At 51.8% G+C, this 8,775-nt stretch overlaps 1 pseudogene; it reads right to left on the minus strand.

Moving 5' to 3' along the window:
• Nucleotides 1-708: 708 nt before the first annotated feature.
• On the minus strand, nt 709-8,305 carry LOC116420082 (annotated as a pseudogene).
• Between the last annotated feature and the right edge of the window lie 470 nt (nt 8,306-8,775).

Here is an 8,775-nt window from a genome sequence, read left to right on the forward strand (position 1 = left end):
CAATACGTGCATTTTTCCCAACCATGGTAGGTAGGCCTGTATTCTGACAACACCAAGGAAGGCACCACAATTAGAAGGTGGAAGAGGATCTGAGTCAGACTGTTCCCCAACATATGCAGACTCAACACCCAAATGGGTGTAAGCAGATATAGTTCAGAAGAGGTCAGTAGAAAGCACAGGCCTCCCTGAGGTGCTGATACTCAAGGGCACTCCATCTAGGGGAAGGGAGCATGGCTCCTTTGTGGTTGGCCAGGGGCTGGGTCTGCTCAGGGAATGCAAGAGCATTTGGAGTCAGCTGGAGAATTGGCAGTCAGTCATTCCTCTACATGCATCCTTCTGAAGCCCAGGCTGATTGGAGAAGGACAGGCAGGAGACATTGGGGCAGCCCCTTAAGCCCCAGACATTGAGGATTTCCCTTGGAAAATGGAGACCCAGCTCCCTCAAAGCCAAGTGCTATGTTCCCAGAATGGGCTCCAAAAGCTTGAGCTCTTGGAATTGAGCTCATCCCCTGGAGAAGTCACTCAGTGTTGATCGAAGGAAAGAGGAATGTGGCAAAGGGACCAGTTCTGGCAGTGCCCCCCAGTCTCCCAATGTGCCAGATCAAAAGCCCAAGAGCCCTGGATGCAGCTGCCTGTGAAAAGGGCTGACTAAGTTCTCAGGGCCCTGGCAGAAGATGCCAGTAAGAGATTTATAAAGGAAAGCAAGACATTTTCAGGTTTAAGGGTAGCTTTTATTGAAACAACATTATTTCCCTGGTTTCCAGGGACAGCCAAAGGAGCCCAAGATAAGCAAAGAGATCCTTTGGAGAAGACAGCTGGGGAGTCCGGGAATGTAGGCTGTTGGGAGGCAGCTCAGCAATCTCCCAACGATGGCCCCACATCTGGGAGCAGGGCAGATGATCCTTGGAGATGACCCAGAGGTTCCCCTGGGGGTCTGCATGGTGTGCTGGGCAGTCCTTTACTGGGTGTTCTTGGCAGGGTGATGTCACTTTGGCAGAGAGTGTGAAGGATTGGGGGGAGATGAGGATAGGAGGCGCTCCTGTGGTCCGGTTAATTCTTGGCTAAATAAAGAGATCAGGAAATCCCAGACTCAGGGTTCCCTGATGGTCCTGGGTCCTGGGTCATCAGCAAGGATGCTGAGAAAGGAACTGTGTGTGGGGGAGCTGGGAGAGGAGGAGGTGAGCCTCAGATCTTACACTGGCAGCAAATGGGGGCACAGCAGCTGGACTGGCAGCAGCAGGGCTTGCAGCAGCTGGACTAGCAACAACCCCCACAGCCTCCACCACAACTAGAGCAGGAGCAAGCAGGCACACAGCAGCAGACAGGCTTGCAGCAGCTGGACTGGCAACAACCCCCACAGCCTCCACCACAGCCTGAGCAGGAGCAAGCGGGCACACAGCAGCAGACAGGTTTGCAGCAGCAGACAGGCTTGCAGCAGCTGGACTGGCAGCAGCAGGGCTTGCAGCAGCTGGATTGACTACAGCAGGGCTTGCAGCAGCTGGACTGGCAGCAGCAGGGCTTGCAGCAGCTGGATTGACTACAGCAGGGCTTGCAGCAGCTGGACTGGCAACAACCCCCACAGCCTCCACCACAGCTGGAGCAGGAGCAGGCTGGCACACAGCAGCAGACAGGCTTGCAGCAGCTGGACTGGCAGCAGCAAGGTTTGCAGCAGCTTCCACAACTAGAGCCACAGCCTCCCTTGCAACCCCCACAGCTGGAGCCACAGCCTCCCTTGCAACCCCCACAGCTGGAGCCACAGCCTCCCTTGCAGCCTCCACCACAGCTAGAGCAGGAGCAGGCTGGCACACAGCAGCACACAGGTTTGCAGCAGCAGACAGGCACACAGCAGCTGGTGCCACAGCCCCCACAGCTGGAGCCACAGCCTTCTGAACAGCCACAGGAGCTCATGATGCTGAGAGATTGGAAGAGATTGGTGTCCACAGGGGAGGAAGGTCTCGAGAGAGAGAGGAGTGAGTGGGTTGTGGAAGCCCCTCTCTGCTCCCAGCTTTTATACTGTGGTGCAGCCCCGGGGGCAGGCCTGGGCACGTGCCCACAGCCCCTCTGCAGACGCCCTGCAGGCTTCCCAGCTCCCTGGGCTGTTGCTGGACACTAGTCCCCGGCTGCCACAGGATCAGCCTCTGCTTTGTTTGGGAGCAGGCCTTGTGGCCATGACTCACCTGGAAGCACCGCGCTGCCTGGATTGGCAAACGGGATTGTTTGGCCCTGGTCACAGGGACCTCACTCACACACACTTTCACACACTCACAGACACTCACACTCATACACTCACACTCATACTCACAGTGACACACACACACAGTCACATACTCTGGGAGCTCAGGGCAGAAGCCTCCAGGCTCCCTGAGATCAGACCCAGCTGACAAGGAGATGGCGAGAGCCCAGGGAAGAAACAGAAGCTTCCTGGAGGTCTGGAGCAGGTGCCAGCAGGCACGTGCCTGGCAGAAGGTGGTGGCCTCCTCAGCCCCATGGCCATGCCCAAGGCAACAGGCTGAGGGAGGAGTCAGGCCCAAGGCAGGGCTGAGAAAGCTGCTGCAGACAAGGCAAAGGAGCCATGACCCAAGGATGAAGGGGGCAAGACCACAGGTGGGCTCCAGCGACCATGGTCCTGTGCTGTGTCAGGTGAAAGGGGACTAGGGAGTGGCCACCCAGGGAAGGGAGGGAGGAAAAAGGGGGCCCAGCCGAAATGGCCAGCTGGGCAAAGAGGGCCTGATCCAGCAGACATGAAGGAGCTGGGCTGCAGAGCAGGTTCCTGAGGGGACCAATGCCAGGGGAGGCAGATTCCTGGGAGCCATCCATGAGACTTGGGGCTCATTGCAGCCTTCCTGTGGGGAGATGGATTCTGGCTTGCCCCATTCCAGGCACAAGAGCAGAACAGGAGTGGGAATGGGTCAGGGATTGGGGGTCAGGGCTCAGATGTCAAGGGGCTGCACCTCTGGTGGTATCAGGAGCAAATATGCCAAGGATTGTGTCCTTGATTCCTGGCACTCATGGAGTTGGGGAAAGGCTCACCAGGACCTTTATGGGGAAAAATCTGCAGGGACAGAGAGAATTTTATCCTTGGATAAAGAAAAAAAGTGGGCAGAGCCCTGAAGACCAGGAACTCACCCACTTAGGACCACAGTGCCCCCTGGTCCTAACCGGGGGCCTGGAAAGGGATGGTATTCACTGTGGCTATTTGTAAAATAATATTGGTTTCCCCTCAATTACATGTAAAACCTTGCCTGACATTTCCTGCTTGAAGTTTTGAGTTCCCAAGTCTCTTCTGCCATTATTTCTCTCTGACCTTGCAGAAAAGGAACAGAGTTTGCTGTAGCACAAGCATATATAAATATACAACACATTTTAATATCCATAATTGTGTGAAAAAAATCCTTGAACAAGAAAGAAGGATAGAGAGAAAGATAGAAAGAAGGAAAGAGGATGAATGAGAGAAAGAAGGCAAGGAGGAAGGAAGGAAGGAAGGAAGGAAGGATGGAAGGAAGGAAGGAAGGAAGAAAGTATTGAAAGAGAGAAGGCAAAAAAAGGAAACATAAAGGAAGAAAAAAAGGAAGTGAGGAATGAAGGAAAGAACAAAGGAAGGAACCATAGAAAAAGGAAGTAGGAAAGGAAGAAGGAAAGAAGAGAAGGAGGGAGGGAGGTTCCAATCAAATGCTTTGGTCATTATTCTGATGTCTGGAATTCTTTCTCTGGTGGTAGAGAGTCTCCTACATCATGAGTTCTTTGGGATTCTCTAAAATGACTGGGTTGCTGAGATCAGGAAAGTAATTTCTAGTTGTTCAACCCACAGTTCAGCTGTTACTGTTGAAAATGTTCTCTGATTCTGGGCCTGTGTCTTTGCATCAGTTGTCTATGTTTCCAGGTAGTTCTGAAATCATCCTGCTGATTATGTCTTAGAGCGCACTGAGAGTTCCCCCTAATCGAATGACACAGCTTGTTGAGCTGGTCCCCAATGAGGTGCATTCCCTTCATTCCTCATTCTGAGCTGTGCCACAAAGAGTGCCTACAGACGCTGGGTACAGAGAGGTTCTTTCTAAAATCTCTTTGGAATATAGACCAAATCATGGTTCTGCTACCTCAAAGTGTATTCTGAGGGCCCTGGCCCTTTGGGCATAGTTTTAAATGGTTTTCCCAAATGTGTGGATCAATTCACAGCTTTACTCAAAGTGTACCCATATCTCAATTTTCACAGAGGTCCTCCAAAAGCTATTGTTTTCCTTTTTTCTTCCAAGGACCAATCTGATGGGTCTGAGATGGGAGCTCCAAAGTATTCAACTTGCATTTCTCTGATCCAGGCTGATTTAGAGCATTTTGGTTTAAGATAAGAACTTTTTTTGATTTTTTTGTCTCAAAATAGCTTCTTCCTGTTGTTTGACTATTGGTCAGTTACAACACAACATTCCTTGAACTACTCTCTGTCCATTGAAATAGGGCTGAGTTTGCTAGCCCAGCCCCATCCCCACTTTTGGGCAAATCCCTTTGAATGTCACCTAATCAGAATGCTCCCTCTTGCATTTCAGCATGCTCCGTGGATCCTATTGGGTAGTCAATAATCTCCCTACCCCTAGATCAACCAGCTCTAGCATTGATTGGAGATATCAGCTTTTAGGGTAAATAATCCATGCATCTTCTCTTGGCATGTGGTATGAGAGGCTGGTCTACACTTTCATTCTTCCTTCCTGTGTTCCATGTTTCCTAGCAATTTTTCTCAAAGGACGTGTTTTGTCCCCAAAGCTTGTATCTTTGGGTTTAGCATACAGTTCCTAGTGGCCCATGTTCCAAGCCTCTTCCTCTGCCCTAGCCCTCTACTTTGGTTCCTAGGGATGAAGAGATTGTTTGGACATTTAGCACTCTGTGATGCACATTGACACCTGGTCCCATAGGGCTTAGTGACTGGATTCTTGCATCTCTCCCCTGGCTGGAAGGCTCCTCTCTATGTTCCTTGTGCTGCTTTGGCCCTGCCAGGTTGAGCTTTTCATCTTGGACTGGTCAGGATTGAGAACAGGCTCTGCAGCCAATAGGAAGCTTGGAAAGGATTCGCTTCCCAGCCAAAGGTCCCTAGCTCAGCCAGTCAGGCAAGACCCCATCTGCCTTTGAAAGGAAAGATCCCCAGGAAGATTTGCTCCTTTCTTCACTTCAAATGCTGTGCTCTTGGCACCACCTTCCTGTCCCCACAAGCTGCCTCTGCCTTTGGCACTTTTGAATCTCCTCACCAAGGCTCACCTGACCACCATCTTTGCCCTACCATCTGCATCCACTAACCCTTCAAAAAAGACCCTTGACCACTGACCCAAGCTCAGTGTGGCCCATCTTACCCCATGGCCACCTTCTCCTCACTAAGCCCCATGGCTCCTCATCAATTCAAGGCAAACTTCCCAAAGATATGGAGCCTAAATAGTTTCTTTCTGTACCTCCAGCCACAATCCACAGAAGCCTTTTGTCATGAAAGGGATGAGGGGAGTCCTTTCTCTATGAACTGAGCTTCTTGGAAACCCAGGGGCTACATGGTCTGGATACAATGAGGTCTGCCCCTGCTCATCTATTTGCTTCATCTGCTGTTCTACTGTTTTTGTGCACTACCAGGTTGTCAGGTGGACCACTCTTGCAGATATGGTAGCCTCTTCTCCCCCTGTTCCCCCACCTCCTCCAATCTTCTTTCAATCTAATCCTGATAGATTTTTTCTGGGGTTTTTTTTTATTATTGTTGTTTTTTGTTTTGTTTTCTGAGAACATAAAGGAGGGCAGCACAATTAGTCTCCTGGAAGAGAGTCTCAATCACAGTTTCCCAACACATGCAGATCCCAACACCTGAATGGATGTAAGCAGATCCAGTTCAGTAGAGATCAGTAGAAAACTGTGGTCTCCCTGAGGTGCTAATACTCATGTGCACGGCTTCCAGATGAAGGGAGCATGGCTCCTGTGTGTTTGGCCAGGGGCTGGGTCTGCTCTGTGTTCTGCAGAGCCTTTGGAGTCAGCTTTCGAGAATGGGCAGTCATTCCTCTGCATGGACCTTCAGCTTCCAGCTGACTGAGAAGGGCAGGCTGGAGACATCAGGGCAGCTCCTTAAGACCTAGACATTGACTGTTTTCTTTGGAAAATGGAGGCTCAACTCCCTCAAAGCCAAGTGCCTTGTGCCCAGAATGGGCTCTAAAAGCTTGAGCTTTTGGAATTGTGTGGAATGGAGAGATAAAGTGAAGAATTTACAGGAATGTTTAATTTCTTTTTCTGTATTTTATTATTTCTATGTCTCTATGACCTGCATAAGTATGGTGTATACCAGCCAATATTTACTTAAAACTTTAGATATATTTACTTAACCAGAAATGATGACACTTATCCTTGTTCAATGTTATCAATATTTAGATTATTAAATGCCGTCAGCTCAGTAATCTGAAGTATGAAGGTCTGACTGACGATCCCTCTCAGAATCAGGGAAATAAAGCATTCCGTTGTAATCTGCCTTTGGCGCCAATGTTTAACATTCAATTAGGGGAGGGCACCTATTTCTCAATGCTCCCCAACCTATGATTTAATCCTTTGTAACCAAACCTATAAAAACTATTTATCTTTCCTAAATCTTGAGCCCTTCTACTGCGAGCTTTCTCTCTTTCCCTCCTCTCAGTGGAATTGCTCATTCTCATGAGAATTTATTAATAAATAACTTTTCTGCTTCTATTGAGTGATCTCTGAGTAGTCATTCTGGGTAAGGGTCTTCTACATCCCTCATAGAATTGAGCTCCTCCTCCTGAGAAGGCACTCAGTGTTGATTGAAGGCAAGAGAAATGTATCAAAGGCACCAAGTCTCTGCCAACGTCCCCTGATGACCCCATGTGCCAGGCCAAGAGCCCAAGAGCCCCAAATGCATCTGCCTGTGAAAAGGGCTGACTAAGTGCTCAAGGCACAGGTGACAAATCACCCCCAAGAGATTTGTGAAGGAAAGCAAGACATTTTCAGGGTTAAGAGTGGATTTTATTGAAAGAAAATGATTTCCTGGATTTCCAAGTTCAGCTAAAGGTGCCCAAGAAAAGCAAAGAGACACTTCAGAAGGAGAGACTTGGGGAGTCCAGGAAGGAAAGCTGCTGTGAGGCAGCTCAGCAATCCCCAGTGCTGGCCCCACATCTGGGGTCAGGACAGATGACCTTTTGGAGATGACCCAGAAGCTCCACTGGGGGTCTGCATGGTGTGTTGGGCAGCCCTTTGCTGGGTGTTCTTGGCAGGGTAATGACCCCTTGGTAGAGTAGGTAGGAGAGTTTGTGAAGGATGGGAGGATGAGAGTTGAGAGGACTCCTTTGACACCGCTATTTCCTGGCTAAAAAAGGAGATCAGGAAATCCTTTCCTGATGGGTTCCCTGATGGTCCTGGGTCCTGGGTCATCAGCAAAGATGCTGAGACAGGAGCTGTGGGTGGGAGCTGGGAGTGGAGGAGGTGAGCCTCAGATCTTACACTGGCAGCAAACAGGGGCACAGCAGCTGGACTGGCAGCAGCAGGGCTTGCAGCAGCTGGACTGGCAGCAGCAGGGCTTGCAGCAGCTGGACTGGCAGCAGCAGGGCTTGCAGCAGCTGGACTGGCAGCAGCAGGGCTTGCAGCAGCTGGACTGGCAGCAGGGCTTGCAGCAGCTGGACTGGCAACAACCCCCACAGCCTCCACCACAGCTAGAGCAAGAGCAAGCAGGCACACAGCAGCAGACAGGCTTGCAGCAGCAGACAGGCAGCAGCCCCCACAGCTGGAGCCACAGCCTCCCTTGCAGCCTCCACAGCTGGAGCCACAGCCTCCCTTGCAGCCCCCACAGCTGGAGCCACAACCTCCTTGCAGCCCCCACAGCTGGAGCCACAGCCTCCCTCAGGCTCCCCACAGCTGGAGCCACAACCTCCTTTGCAGCTCTACAGCTGGAGCCACAACCTCCCCTAGCCCCCTACAGCTGGAGCCCTCACACAGCCTCCCTTGCAGCCCCCACAGCTGGAGCCACAGCCTCCCTTGCAGCCCCCACAGCTGGAGCCACAGCCTCCCTTGCAGCCCCCACAGCTGGAGCCACAGCCTCCCTTGCAGCCTCCACAGCTGGAGCCACAGCCTCCTTGCAGCTGCCAGCTGGGCCATACCTCCTTGCAGCCTCCACCACAGTTACAGAGGAGGAAAGTAGGCTGGCACACAGCAGCAGACAGGTTTGCAGCAGCAGACAGGCACAGCAGCTGGAGCCACAGCCCCCACAGTTGGTTTTTCACAGCCTCCTGAACAGCCACAGCAGCTCATGATGCTGAGAGATTGGAAGAGATTGGTGTCCACAGGGGAGGAAGGTCAGAGAGAGAGAGAGAGAGAGAGAGAGAGAGAGGAGTGAGTGGGTTGTGGAAGCCCCTCTCTGCTCCCAGCTTTTATACTGTGGTGCAGCCCCGGGGGCAGGCCTGGGCATGTGCCCACAGACCTCTGGCAGACCCCTGCAGAAGCAGGAGCAGGCTGACCCCCCCCCGGCTCCCTGGGCTGTTGTTGGACACTGGCCCCTGGCTGCCGCAGGGTCAACCTTTGTTTGTTTGGGAACAGGCCTTGTGGCCATGACTCACCTGGAAGCACCAGGCCACCTGGATTGGCAAACGGGTTTGTTTGGGATCTGCCTCACAGGGATCTGGACCCTCAGAAGTCAGCAGGAGCCTCCATGCCTCTGAGATCAGCCCCGGCTGACAAGGGGATGGCGAGAGCCCAGGGAAGAAGCAGAAGCTTCCTGGAGATCTCGAGCAGGTGCCAGCAGGCAGGTGTCTGGCAGAAGGTG

The sequence above is a fragment of the Sarcophilus harrisii genome, chromosome 6, assembly GCF_902635505.1.
Source record: "Sarcophilus harrisii chromosome 6, mSarHar1.11, whole genome shotgun sequence".
Taxonomy (NCBI): domain Eukaryota; kingdom Metazoa; phylum Chordata; class Mammalia; order Dasyuromorphia; family Dasyuridae; genus Sarcophilus; species Sarcophilus harrisii.